We start from the raw sequence: 14,727 nt of genomic DNA, 5'->3' as shown, positions 1-14,727 counted from the left end.
CTAATCAGAGAGAGACCTGCTTGTCACTCCTGACTCCAGGCCGTCTTCTGTCCCCAGCTACAAGCAGAAAAGTAAGATTCCCCAACTACCTACCAGTTGGGGAAGTAGCAGGGTGGTAAACTGGGGTTTGCTTGTATACTATACACTATGGCTATCATTCATAAAGCATTTCCGCATGCGGGAGTGCTAAAAACAGCTGACTTTACCGACCACTCGGCAAAGTCAGCATTCATAAAGGCTCTTTCCGCATAAAAAAATGACACTACCGAGCAGAGTGATAAATCACCGCCTTGTGCGGTGATTATCGGAACAAATGTAGCAAAATGTTTATTCATAAAGATCACCGCAAGCGGTGAGAGGTCGGGAAGTACCGCTCCCTGTGATGTGGCGATACCAATGCAAGTGAATGGAGACACACAGACCTCCCAGGCAGCTGCAGCAGAGCGGAACACGGAGAAATGTATCAACTCGGCAGCTTCCGTGTCTCCGCCTGCCTACCGCCAGCCTACCGCCTGCCTAGTTCGGGGAATCTCCGCACTGCCACCGCACCTAGATGTTTTTTTATGAATGCCCACCCAGAAGTCTAAAACACCGGCAGCGATGTTTTCCCGCACTGATTCCCTGTACCGACAGCTCCTTTATGAATGATAGCCTAAATATCTGTTTATCTATAAATCTGTTTATATAAAGGGGGGATCTGCTTACATACACTATATCTGCCAATATCCACTAAAAGGGGGGTGGGGGGAAACTGCTTATATACACTAAAAGGAGTTCTAACTATATACACTAAAGGGGAGGATCTGCCTATATATGGGAGTGGCTGGATGGTGTAATGGTTAAAGGCTCTGCCCCTGAGACAGGAGACCAGGGTTCGAGTCTCGGCTCTGCCTGTTCATTAAGCCAGCACCTATTCAGTAGGAGACCTTGGGCAAGTCTCCCTAACACTGGCACTGCCTATAGAGCGCGTCCTAGTAGTCTGACAGGAGAAAAGCGCGATATAAATGTCATTTGTCTTGTCATATAACGTACACTAAAGGGGATCTGCCTATGTATATATTAAAGGGGGATCTGCATCTATACACTAAAGGTGAGGTGAGGAGGATCTACCTGTATTCACTAAAAGGGGATCTGCCTATATATACTAAAGGAGGGGATCTGCCTATATATACTAAAGGAGGGGTCTGCCTTTATACACTAAAGGGGGGAATCTGCATATGTATAGCAAAGGGGGGGATCTGCACATGTGCGAAGAGGATGAATGAGGGGGACACCAAAATCTAGTTACGCTCAGGGTGCTGTGAAACCTAAGGCAGGCCCTGAGTGTGTACGCCATGCCTGCATATGTATTCATATGTGTGTACCATGTGATTGTATCCTGGCTTGCTGCCATATTTCAACAGTGTGCATGTGTACACCACATGATTGCAAGGTGGTTTCTGGCCATTGTGGTGCCCCAGGCCAGGCTTCTTTCATTTCACCCTCCTCCTCCATATCAAAATGAATTACTTCTGCTGGTACCATTAACAAACTGATTAATTATATACAGAGAGGCACCTCAAATGCTGGCTTGATTTTCTTCTGGCACTGTATTCGGCCTGAGGAAGTGGGCTAAGACCCACGAAATGTGTTGCCAAGTGCACATTAAAGTACGTTACAAATTATTTGAACGATCATCATTGTGGTAATAAGCCACTTCAAACTTGTTTCATTTTAGTTGATTTTAACATTGTTTTATCATACCTTGGGTGCCTCTTTTGCCCCCTTTATTTTATTTCTTAAAATATGGATGTACAAATTATTACCAGGCTAGATTCACCTCACCCACACAAACCCATTAACTGACATACAAACCATCCTATAATTGTTCTGAGGGTTAAAACACCTACTGCACCTCTTTCTCCCTCTTGCATTGTATACCCTGCTACCACAAGGCAGGTCATTACAGCGCACTCTTGCCTGTGTTGTGCCTAACCTGGGGGCAACCATAGACATAATGTTATTATGTCTAAGGTCGCACAGCAGTGTAATTCGCAGTTCCGGCAATTGCCAAACCCCGAATTACTTCTCCCTCTGAGTTGCTATGACTCGGAGGGGGGATAGTAATTAATGTCACCCGGAATTTGAGCAGAAGAAGGTTGAGCCGTCATTCGACTCAACCTGTGTCAAAGTAACCAGTCGACAAGTATCCATGTATGCCTCCTACCAGGAGGCTTAGGGCCTCAGTCTGGTCCACCAGACTGCCAACCCCTTTGTTTTTGTATAAGAGAGCTCCTGTAACCCAGTGTGAAATCCAGGACCTCTAAGTGGAGTTGGAGATGTTCCACATTCTGAGAATGGTTGGTTGTCCAGTCCAATAACCTTGATTTGTGACTGTTTCTCATATTCACCATCTTTCCTTTCAGTACAAAACATTACACTATCTGGGCTCCTTTCGTCTCTGTGAGATTGTCAAAGGTGATCTCCATCTTTTCTCTCAAGCAAGCAGTACTGCTTAATTAGCACAATACTAGTAGTACCTGCCATGTCATTGTTATACTAACAAGCAGTGCAGATCTGTGTGTTAGAAATACCTTGCATATCCTTAATTAAACTAGTAAGCTGGGTATAAAGCCCAATCTACACAATATGATTCTTTGTGAAATTCGATTACGATTCTATTTACGATCCGATTAAATCCGACATGTCCGATTGGGATTTAATCGGATTCAATTCACTTCGATTTGCCATTGCAATGGCAAATCAAATTGAATCAAATCGAATCCCGTTCGGACATGTCAGATTTAATCGGATCGGAAATAGAATCGTAACTGATAACTGAATCACACAAAGAATCGTATTGTATAGATTGGGCTTTAAGTCTAGCACACACCATGCAATTTCCCATCAGATAGATGGGTTGGATGGATTATTTCCTACAGGACCAATCTGATTTCAGCCCAATCTACACGATACGATTCTTTGTGTGATTCGATTACGATTCTATTTACAATCTGATTAAATTCGACATGTCCGATCGGGATTCGATTCAATTAAATTTGCCATTGTTTCGCAATGGCAAATCAAATTGAATCGAATCCCGATCGGACATGTCGGATTTAATCGGATCGTAAATAGAATCATAATAGAATCGCACAAAGAATCGTATTGTATAGATTGGGCTTTCCAATTGTTTTCATGATCGATTTTCCTCTCACTTCTATACAAAATCAATCTGAAAAATTATCAGAAATCAGATCAGTGCTGTTGGAAAAAGAATCATTTTGACCCACCTTTCTAACAGGAAATTGCATGGTGTGTACCAGGCATAAAAATTCCATCAAGCACCAGTGTGCTTAAAAATAGCTCTGTGGTGCCCCCTCCCACAGGTGTAACTCCAGGCATCTGCCTGCTTTGTCTGTGCCTAAAAACAGCCCTTCATAATTGTGTTGTGGTTGTACAGTGTATTTGTGTAAGCAGTAGAGTGTGAGCTCATTTTAGAGTAGAGTTGAAAAAAGAGGAACTGTAACCAAGAATTGAACTTCATCTCAATCAGTAGCTTATACCCCCTTTCCCATGAGAATTATTTACCTTTTCTCAAAACAGATCATCTGTATGGCTGATATTGTGTTGAAACCCCTCCCACTGTGTGATGTCAGCACCTAGGTGCTGACAGTGTCCCATTTGTGAACCTTGTTGCATCGTGGGAAATAACAGCTATTTCCAACTCCCAAACAACCAGTATCTCCTTTTGTGCATATGTATAGCTATGAAAAAAACAACCTGTTAGCCTATTGCAATGTTAGTTGGTGTGGTTATAAATACTGACACTTGGTGCTATCTAGTTGTTTTTCTTATCTGCCAGTAGTAAAGTTGATGACCTTCAGGCTCACTGTGAATCAAACAACATGAACAAATTGCATGGTAAATATCAATCATTTCTTGATCTTGCTTCTTTTTTTTTTTACTTCTAACTTTGCAATGTATTGATGTATTGAATTTGTTTCCCCTTTTCGCTAACGGTCCTTTATAAAAATAACTATAAGGGCTTGATTCACAAAAGAATGCTAACTGTTAGCATGGCTATTTTCACGTGCAATGAAACGTTTTCGCGCGCAAACTCGAATTTTTCACGCAAAATTGTTATCGTTTTCAAGTGAAAATTCGCGTTTGCGAGCGAAAGCGATAACGATTTTGTGCGAAAATTCACTCTTGCGCAAAAACGTTTAATTGCACGTGAAAATTTGCGATCGCGCGCAAACGTGAAAATTTGCGCAAATCGGCCGTGCTAACAGTTAGCACTCTTTTGTGAATCAAGTCCATAATGTTCTACACTATAAATTGCTGACACATTTTTTCCTCCGATAGTAAGAATTTACATTACAGACTTCCTATAATGGCTACCTTGCTATAGTCATGTGATACTCTCCCTTTCATGCAGTGTTATGTACAGAATTATTCAGTCACAATATCCTGTCTAGCGGCTGCAAGTGAGGGGGAAATGTTTCATATATTCTCCAGGTGCTTTGTAGGAATATGTCAATCTTCCCCTGATGTGAAAGGAATGTTTCATTATGAGAAACCGCCACGTTTATAGAACACCAGTGCAGACAGACAGCCACGGTTTTCTGTTTTTTTCTTGTTTGTTTGTTTCCAAATAGAAACATATTGAAAAGACAGCATTTATTAATTCTTAGAAGAGAAGCCACTGGCGGAATTTCATCATCAATACTATACAGGTCTGAGGCAGAACATAATGATGCATCTTTTTTTTTCCAAGCAATGTATTCTCTGTAGGCACATTGGTGAGTATTGAGCGATCCTGGAGTTGTCTGAGCAGAGTGTGGAGGAGGCGTCCCTGCAACACAAAGGACATGGCTATAATGCACAGCTAAGCAATAACACAAGGCAATCATCCTATTATATAACATTGACAAACAGGGCCGGACTCTGACCAAGAGGCCAGCATGATGCACTTTGCTTAAAGAGGACCTGAACTCAGAACATCCTCTCTGCTTTAAAAGATCAGCGACAGCATAAAAACCTTTAACCACTTAATCCGTCCAGATAGGCTACACTGCTGGCGCTGCCTGGTGTGTGCGATCGTGCACTCTTCCACGCGCGCTCCCACTGCCTTCCGTTAGCCCGGAGATCAATGAATGGGAACAAAGTTCCTATTCATTGATCTAAGTCCCTATATGAAAGACCGACACCGTCAACGAGATGGCTTCGTCTTTCACAAATCCCCTTCTGCCCTATCCACTCATTACTACCACTTTGCGGAGGAACTTTCCAAGTAAAAATATACAATAAAAAAAATTACATTAATAGTTGGGACTTAGGGACTGATCTTTTTTAATATGTATGCAGTAAAGTATATTACTGTTATTTTTTTTTTTTAATTATGGGCTTGTAATAAGTGGTGGACGCAAAACTGAAACAATGCACCTTTATTTCCAAATAAAATATCAACACCATGCATTGTGATAGGGACATGATTTAAATAAGTAATGATGTAATAACCGGGACAAATGGCAAAATAAAATACATGGGTTTTAATTACGGTAGCACGTATTATTTTAAAACTATAATGGCCAATAACTGAGAAATAATGATTTTTTTCAATTTTTTCTTAATCTTCCTGTTAAAATAGATTTATAAAAAAATAATTCTTAGCAAACTGTACTACCCAAAGAAAGCCTAAATGTTGGTGGAAAAAAACAAGATAGATGATTTCATTGTGATAAGTAGTGATGAAGTTATTGGTGAATGAATGGGAGGTGAAAGTTACTCGGATGCATAAGGTGAAACAACACTGAAGGCTGAAGTGGTTAAAGAAAAACATTTATTTGTGCAGTGTGTCTACTTCCTGTTTCATGGAAGCAGGCAAAGGGTTAACATCCTGTGTTTACAAATTAGCAGCTCTGCTATGGCAGAGATCAAATTACAGTGGTGATTAAACACAGAGGAGCAAGAATTAAACAGGCTAAACTCTCTAAATACATACAGGGTGTATTGCTCTATATTTTCCTTCTGTCCTGCGCAAGAGTTCAGGTCCACTTTAAAGAGGAAATTGAATGCAAAATCGTATTGCATCTCAGTCAGTTGTCCATGCCCCCGTTCCCACGTGAACGCTTTACCTTTAATGAAATAGATCAGGGACGTCTTTGTGGCTGATATTGGTGTGAAACCCCTCCCACAGTGTGATGTCATGCTACGTCGGCCATGACAGTTTCCTGTCCGTGAACATGCATTGTGGAAAATTGTGGAACAGCTTTTTCCAGCTGCCAAGCAAGCAGTATCTCCCTCCGTACATCCATCTATCTATCTATCTATCTATCTATCTATCTATCTATCTATCTATCTATCTATCTATCTATCTATCTATCTATCTATCTATCTATCAATCTGTCTCTCTATCTATCTTTATTTCCTAACCTTCCTGTTAGTGGGTGTGTTTATAGATAAGGGAAGTAGGTGCTATTTTTTTTCATGTCTGCCAGAATTGAAGCTGAGGAACAAACAACATGAGGGAATTACACTTCAAGTCTCAATTGTTTCTTGATATCTTCTATTTTTTTAACTTTGCAATGTCTTGATTTATCCCCCCCCTCCCCCTTTCCTATTTTTGGGTAAAGTTACTCTTTTACATGAGCTTACATACAAAAAAATATAGCTTCATAAGTAGAGATGGCGAACATCTCTGGCTTTTACTACTTCCGGGTCACACTGACCCGGAGTAGTACGCCTGCGCTGCCCGGCGGAGCGTGTCCTAGATCGCGCTCCTGTTGCCGGGCACTCTCTGCGCATGAGCATGACATCATTCATGACGCGCAGAAAGTGCCCGGCATCAGGTGTGCGATCTTGGACGTGCTCCGCCGGGCAGCGCAGGCGTACTACTCCGGGTCAGTGCGGCCCGGAAGTAGTAAAAGCCCCAGGGATCTAGAGATGTTCGTCGGCGAACGGTTCGGGAACCGTTCGCCACATCTCTATTCATAAGTCAAAGAGGAATTTGTACTGAGATAAGTGTGGGTGGGTGACGGTGTGTACGTAAAAAAGTTTCCAAAAATTGTACAATTTTTGGTGCACGTTCATAGTTTTGATCAGATCTTGTTGTATGAAAACACTTGACATACTCACTTCCTTTTTAATCTTAGCATTAGGTTAGTACGGGTTCGCAAACCACAATGAGATCCTAAGCCCAACATCAAGAGCATGTTGATGAAGCCTAGCAAATATGGTTGTGCTTTCATAAGCAGTGTCTGTACTCTGTGAATATGTGAAATATATACATACAGTGGGATGCAAACGTTTGGGCAGCCTTGTTAATTATCATGAATTTCCTGTATAAATCGTTGGTTGTTACGATAAATAATGTCAGTTAAATATATCATATAAGGAGACACACACAGTGATATTTGAGAAGTGAAAATAAGTTTATTGGATTTACAGAAAGCATGCAATAATTGTTTAAAGAGAACCAGAGATGAAGCACCCTCTTGTATTTTACCTTATAAATCAGTGGGAACATGACAGTAAACACCTAATCTGCTCTTTGTTTCATTGTTCTCTGTTTAATCTGACTGTTATCACCTCTGATAAGAATCCCGGACAGGGGCAAACGCAGGATTTTTAAGGGGGGGGTTCCTGAAAGGTCCAGAAGCACGTATGTCCTGAGTGCTTCCGAATACAGGTGGCTCCATACTGCCCATGCACAAAAGTGCGCTGGCGTATTACGGAGCTGCCTATCTTTGGAAGTACTCAAGGACACGAGTGTTTCTGAGGGCTTCTGGTAGCAGCAAATGTGAACGGGGTACAGCGCTGGAACAACTCCCCAAGAGAGGAACAGGAGATAGACTTAGTTTGGACAATTCAGTGGAATATGCTACATAGTTTCACATAGCGCAAGCGATACCCATATGATGCAGGGATATATGCATCTGCGGAAGATGTCGGCGCTACATAAATACTAAATAATATTATTTTGCCTCACCAGGATTGCACTTTTATTTAGCTTTCCTGTAAGACAAGAACACACAGTCAGCTCTAGGGGAAGAGGGAAACAAAGGTGAATGAGGGAGGGCTGGTGCACACCAAGAGTGCTTCTGAGCGTTTTTCAAATCAACAGTGATTTGAAAAGCGCTTGGCTAATGTTACCCTATGTGGGTGTTCCCACAGCAGCGTTGTGATTTTTTCAAAATCGCAGGTATACTGCATGTAGCATGTTTTTGAGCAATTCATTCAAAAATCGCTCTGAAAATCACTTCACAAAATCACACTCACAAATTGCTAGCGATTGCTATTGTCATTTTGGCGTTGCACTAGCCCAGAGAGAGGAGTGGAGAAATTGAGAATAGCCCCGGAGATGGAGCAGAGAACTTATCTGTATTGAAGTCCCACATCACACAGGCTACTTGCCTGTAATCGGACTCCTGTCCCTGTCAGTCTCTCACACAAGTCAGAAAGAAGCCCTCCTGGAGTCTAGGGACTGTCAAAAACTTTTCAGCTTGTTATCCACACCTTACCCACACATGCAGTCATTATAACAATGGGGAGAGACCAGACAGATGTTTGCCCACAGACCCTGAGTCCAGGCAAGCTCTGCATCATGCTGTGCATATTTACCAGCTTGCCTGCACTCTAATTTCATCATGTCTGACACTTCTGTGCTGTGGAGAGTCCAGGACTCCATAATCAACATTCTCTCACTGCAGGCTGCATCTTCTTGTGAGGGTTGTGAGGGAAGCTCGGCTGCCTCTCTCATTCTATTAGCTGGAGGGAAGCACCAGAAGTAAGAAGGGAGGGAGAATGAGGCTGTTTATATTATGCAGGCTTCCCTGGCTGAATACACAGCTCAGTGCAGGGGGGAGGTTCCAGACACCCGGAACAGCCCCCTGAGTTCGCCAGTGCCGGACTGAGCACTCAGTCTAGCTTTGCTACGGAAAGATTATAGCTGAGTCTGTTTTCTCTGACTGTTATCATTTAAAGGGAACCAGAGACGAAGCACCCTTGTGTATTTTACCATATATATCAGTAAGAACATTAGAGAAAACACCTAACCTGCTTTCTGTTTCATCCTCACTGCTAAAAGTGTCTGTTATCAGCTGTGATAAGAATCCCGGACTGAGCATTCAGTCTGGCTTTGCAGGGAATAATTATAGCTGAGTCATTATAGCAGAGCCACAAGGGGACAGGCTTGGGCTTGAAAAGACACCAGAGAAGACAGACTCAGCTATAATCTTTCCGTAGCAAAGCTAGACTGAGTGCTCAGTCCGGGATTCTTATCAGAGGTGATCACAGTCAGATTAAACAGAGAACAATGAAACAAGAGCAGATTAGGTGTTTACTGTCATGTTCCCACTGATTTATAAGGGAAAATACAAGAGGGTGCTTCATCTCTCTAAACAAAATTAGGAAGGTGAATACATTTGGGCACCACAAAAAAAGAAATGAAATCAATATTTAGTAGATCCTCCTTTTGTAGAAATTACAGCCTCTAAACACTTTCTGTAGGTTCCAATGAGAGTCTGGATTCTGGTTGAAAGTATTTTGGACCATTCCTCTTTACAAAACATCTCTAGTTCATTCAGGTTTGATGGCTTCCGAGCATGGAAAGCTCTCTTTTAACTCACACCACACATTTTCAATTATATTCGGTCTGGGGACAGAGATGGTCATTCCAGAACGTTGTACTTGTTCCTCTGCATGAATGCCTTAGTGGATTTTGAGCAGTGTTTAGGGCCGTTGTCCTGTTGAAAGATCCAGCCCCGGTGCAGGTTTAGCTTTGTCACTGATTCCTGGACATTGGTCTCCAGAATCTGCTGATACTGAGTGGAATCCATGGGTCCCTCAATTTTGACAAGATTCCCAGTCCCTGAACTGGCCACACAGCCCCACAGCATGATGGAACCACCACCATATTTTACTGTAGGTAGCAGGTGTTTTTCTTGGAATAGTGTGTTATTTTTCCTCCATGCATAATGCCCCTTGTTATGCTCAAAAACCTCAATTTTAGTTTCATCAGTCCACAGCACCTCATTAAGCTAGCTTGTCAAAATGTGCTTTAGCATATCTCAAGTGGCTCTGTTTGTGCTGTGGGTGGAGAAAAAGCTTCCTCTGCATCACTCTCACATACAGCATCTCCTTGAGTCCTTGTGTAAAGTGCGCCGAATGGTTGAAAGGTGCACAGTGACTCCAACTGCAGCAAGAAGATGTTATAGGTCTTTGGTGTTAGTCTGTGGGTTGACTCTGACTGTTCTCACTATTTGTCGCATCTGTCTATCCGAGATTTTTCTTGGTCTGCCACTTAGAGCCTTAACTTGAACTGAGCCTGTGGTCTTCCATTTCCTCAATATGTTCCTAACTGTGAAAACAGGCAGCTGAAATATCTTCCTCTAAAACAAGATGGTGAACAATCTTTGTCTTCAGGTCATTTGAGAGTTGTTTTGAGACCCCAATGTTGCTACTCTTCAGAGAAAATTAAAAGAAGAGGGAAACTTACAATTGACCCTCTTAAATACTCGTTCTCATAATTGGATTCACCTGTGCATGTAGGTCAAGGCTCACTGAGCTTACCAAGCCAGTTTGAGTTCCAATAATTAGTTCTAAAGGTTTTGGAATCAATAAAATGACAACAGTGTCCAAATATAAAACTTACCTCTTCCACGTTCCAGCGTGCATTCCACTGTCGTTACTTCCTGCAATGCCGTCCACTTACAATACAGTGGGCGGCATTGCAGGAAGTGACGACAGTGGAATGAACGTCAATTGGAAACTTACAATTGACCCCCTTAAATACTCTTTCTCATAATTGGATTCACCTGTGTATGTAGGTCAAGGCTCACTGAGCTTACCAAGCCAGTTTGAGTTCCAATAATTAGTTCTAAAGGTTTTGGAATCAATAAAATGATAACAGTGTCCAAATTTAAATCTCACCTCTTCCACGTTCCAGCATGCGTTCCACTGTCGTCACTCCCTGCAATGCCGTCCACTTACAATACAGTGGGCGGCATTGCAGGAAGTGACGACAGTGGAACGCACGCTGGAACGCGGAAGAGGTGAGTCATCCCCACCCGCTGCCTCTTACTAATAGCGGCAGCTGCTGCTGCTGAGCTTAAACTGGAGGGGGAGCGCAGATGGGGGACCCAGGTCAGGGAGGGGGGGGGGGTCCGACCCCCCTCCCTGTCGCTTAAGCTGAAGGGGGAGCACAGATGGGGGACCCAGGTGAGGGAGGCGGTCTGACCACCCTCTCCACCGCTGTTCCTAATACCCCCTTCCTGCCCGCTACCCTCTTGTGCAGCGTATGCTACGCCGCGGGTCCACTAGTTACAAATATTTAAATAATTTGTACACCGCGTTAGTTATTTCAGAGAGGATTCAGAGTTTAGCAAGTTTATGGCAAATAGGCATTAGGCAAAGCTAGTTTTCAGTCTGTTTGTACCCGGATTGATTAAAAATGTCTACTTGATGGAATGAGCTCAAACAAGGCATTTCCAGGGTGAGTGTTGTCCTTGATAATATTTTTGGCCCTTCTCATACAGTGAGTCTTGTACAAGAGCATGTATGGGGACTTTGCTTTTCACTGCTAAAAAAATTACACAAACATTATGTGAATATGAATGCGAGTTTACGAATGATTATATGAAATCAATTGAATTTACAAATCGTTAATCATATAGGCGTAAGCCGATTATGATCATTACTATTAACAACTACAGGACCTTTCAGCCAGGCTGGAAAAAGGTTCACAACATTGAATTATAAACATTTCCAACCAAGGTGGAAAAAAAAAAAACCAAAGTAGGCGCATCCTAAGTAGGATTTGTGCTATTTTTATACATGTTTATCTCGTCAGGATGCATGTCAACTCACGGTCATTTTAAAAGCACATAATGTTGACATCCTAACTACTCCTTGCAGTTCAGGTTTCCTTGAAGCATTAGATTACCAGTACATATTATACATCCCTGAAAGCATGCATGCATAAAGCAAAGGGCAGGTTGCTTTTAATAACCTGTACATTACATACTGTATATTTTAGAATAACTACCACAAATCATAGGGCAATGGATAGACCTGGTCTAAATGTATAGTACGCTGTTCTGTGCTATATCAATTTTTCCTCGACTTTGCTTGATTCAATCAATAGACAAGACAGTTGTATAGAAGCAGCTTGTTTAATGGAAATACAGCTTACTCTATGAAGTGGCAAAAGCAGGGCAGTTTTTAGGTAAAGGCAAACTAGAAAGTTACTTAAAGCGGAATATAACCCTGCATTTCAACTTTGCTCTAAAATATTATTTACAGCATATTATATGCAAAAAGCATTTTTTTTTTACTAGACCAGCATTGGAAGGGTTAAACACAGAGGTTTAAAGGTCCTGGAGAGATATGCAGAAGTTCAGATAGATGCATTCTAGTTACATGTATCTATTGATAAACAGTTACACACTCTTTGGCTGTCATCCAAGCTCCTTCTCAGTGAGAGAGATGAGTCACATTCAACACTTAGATACATTATGTAAACAAAATGTATCTATGTCAGCTTCGGATGCGTCTGCAGAAATCTAAAGGAACTTTAAAGCCCTGTGCAACCCTTCCAATGCTGGTCAAGTAAAAAAAAAATGCTGGTTGCATATAATATACTGTAAATAATGTTTTAGAGCAAAGTTGAAATGCAGGGTTATATTCCGCTTTAAGGTAGCCATACACTGGTCGATTTGCCATCAGATCCGACCAACAGATAGATCCCTCTCTGATCGAATCTGATCAGAGAGGGATCATATGGCTGCCTTTACTGCAAACAGATTGTTAATCGATTTCAGCATGAACCGATCACAATCTGTGGAGCTGACGCTGCTGCCGCCGCCCCCTGTGCCCCCGCATACATTACCTGATCCGCTGGCGCGTGTTCCCCGGTCTCCGCTGTCCCTTCTCCGTGCTCGGCTCCAGTTTCACTGAACTTCCTACTTGGGAAGTTTAAACAGTAGAGGGCGCTATACTTTTTAAACTTTCTGCCGGGACAGGAAGTTCAGTGAAGCTGGAGGAGCTGAGCATGGAGAAGGGACAGTGGTGACAGCGGGGATACGCACCAGCCGGAGCAGGTAATGTATTGCCGCTAGCATCGGTCGTCGGGCATTCGAACACCACTATCGACGCACTCCCAACCAGCTGGCGATCGAGCGTAATCTTCCGCACGGACGGATCGACGAGAATTGACCGGAACGATTGATTTCGGACAGAAATCGATCATTCTGTCAGCGTTTGCGCAACTATTTCACAGCAGATTCGATCACTGCTGTATATCGGCGGGAAAATCGTTAAGTGTATGGGCCCCTTTAGTTATGTAGTGGTAATCAGCTTATAAATATTGATCTTTTCTGGCATTCCCACAGACTATTTTGTTACATTGGAGATATACAGTACAGTGTACTGAGGAGTGACATATACTAGCTATGCAGCTTACCCTAGGATAGGACATTGTATATACGGTATTCTTTATTATTTATTCTTTGATTTATGATATATGCCTCCGTTTGCTACTGGTGGCAGGCTCTGTTTTTAATATATTGTGGACACGTCTTTCAATAAACATTGATTATCTTTTGAATACTAGCAGTATGTGTTTGTGTATTTTTTCAATCATGAAATTCTTTTGGTATTGTTTGGTTTAAGACCATGGACTGTTTTATATTGCTCTTTTTTTTTTTTTGTATAATGTTTAGTTGAATAGAAGCAGCTGGTTTAATGCAGGGATGAGCAGAAACTAGTTCGCATCTACGCATCGTAGTTCGTAGGTGAAGTTTCAAATCTACGCTTACGAATTTACGCATAACGAAGTACCGATACGTGTACCTTACGCCCACTATGCACAGTTAACATGTTTATTGTGTAGTGAACTACAAATGCGTTACTCGCGGCTAATTTTCTGCATGCGATTGTATGCTTACAAATTTACGCGTTGGAAAGGGGAATGTACGCAAAGAAGAGTTCCCGTTATGTGCATTTAAAAATGAATTAATGCGTAAAATTTTCTGCATGCGGGCATAAGCATTCGCATACACTACACTTCCCACTACGCATAATTGCGTATTTTAACACGTAGTCCACCTATGGACAGCCAGCTAACATGCCCTTTAGCTGACATTGAAGGGCATGTTAGCTGGCTGTCCATAGGTGGTGATACATGGCGCCGGACACTGCCACCAGCTGTTTCTGATAATAAGCTGCCCCTGCTTCTTTCAGCAACTCATCTCCTCCTACTCCTCTCTGACACCCCCTATGAACTGTCCCCTTGGTCATCGTGTCTCTTAGGATCCCACGTGGCATCCATGGCAGTATCATCATCATAATTATCCTCCAAAGCTTCGCTTGTATCACTATCAGACACCTCCAAAACTGCGCCAACAGCAGGTACTTCATCATCCTCCTCCTCACACCTAATGTCCATAGTGTCGCCTAACTCAAACATATGAGGTGCTGTAACTTGCTTAGCGCCTTCATCTTGTTGTAACAATAATGCTGTGAATCAGTGATCTCCCCACCAAATAACTCCTGCGAAGTGTCAAATGTAGTGGATGTGGTACTTGGAGTAGTGCTGGTGGATGCGGAAGATCACGGGTTCTGTGTTAAATAGTCAACCACGTCCTGACAATCTTGAGAGTTGATGGGACATGCCTTCTTCTGAGCACTGTACTTTGGTCTAGGGCTGCACGAAATCACGTCAGCACGACCTCGAACAGACCTGCC

General features: G+C 42.4%; 1 protein-coding gene across 2 annotated transcripts in view; it reads right to left on the bottom strand.

Annotated features, from left to right (window-relative positions):
• Nucleotides 1-4,647: 4,647 nt before the first annotated feature.
• LOC137517893 (KH domain-containing, RNA-binding, signal transduction-associated protein 3-like) overlaps nucleotides 4,648-14,727 on the bottom strand; it is a 221,813-nt gene continuing 211,733 nt past the window's right edge. For both annotated transcript variants that reach the window (XR_011020710.1, XM_068234966.1), the window contains one exon: nucleotides 4,648-4,837. The gene's annotated coding sequence lies outside the window, so the exon portion shown is untranslated. The remainder of the gene's footprint in view (nucleotides 4,838-14,727) is intronic.

Source organism: Hyperolius riggenbachi, chromosome 5 (assembly GCF_040937935.1).
Source record: "Hyperolius riggenbachi isolate aHypRig1 chromosome 5, aHypRig1.pri, whole genome shotgun sequence".
In the NCBI taxonomy this organism is placed as follows: Eukaryota; Metazoa; Chordata; class Amphibia; order Anura; family Hyperoliidae; genus Hyperolius; species Hyperolius riggenbachi.
Note: the sequence above shows the minus strand (reverse complement) of the source record. Positions and strands in the feature narration are given on the sequence as shown.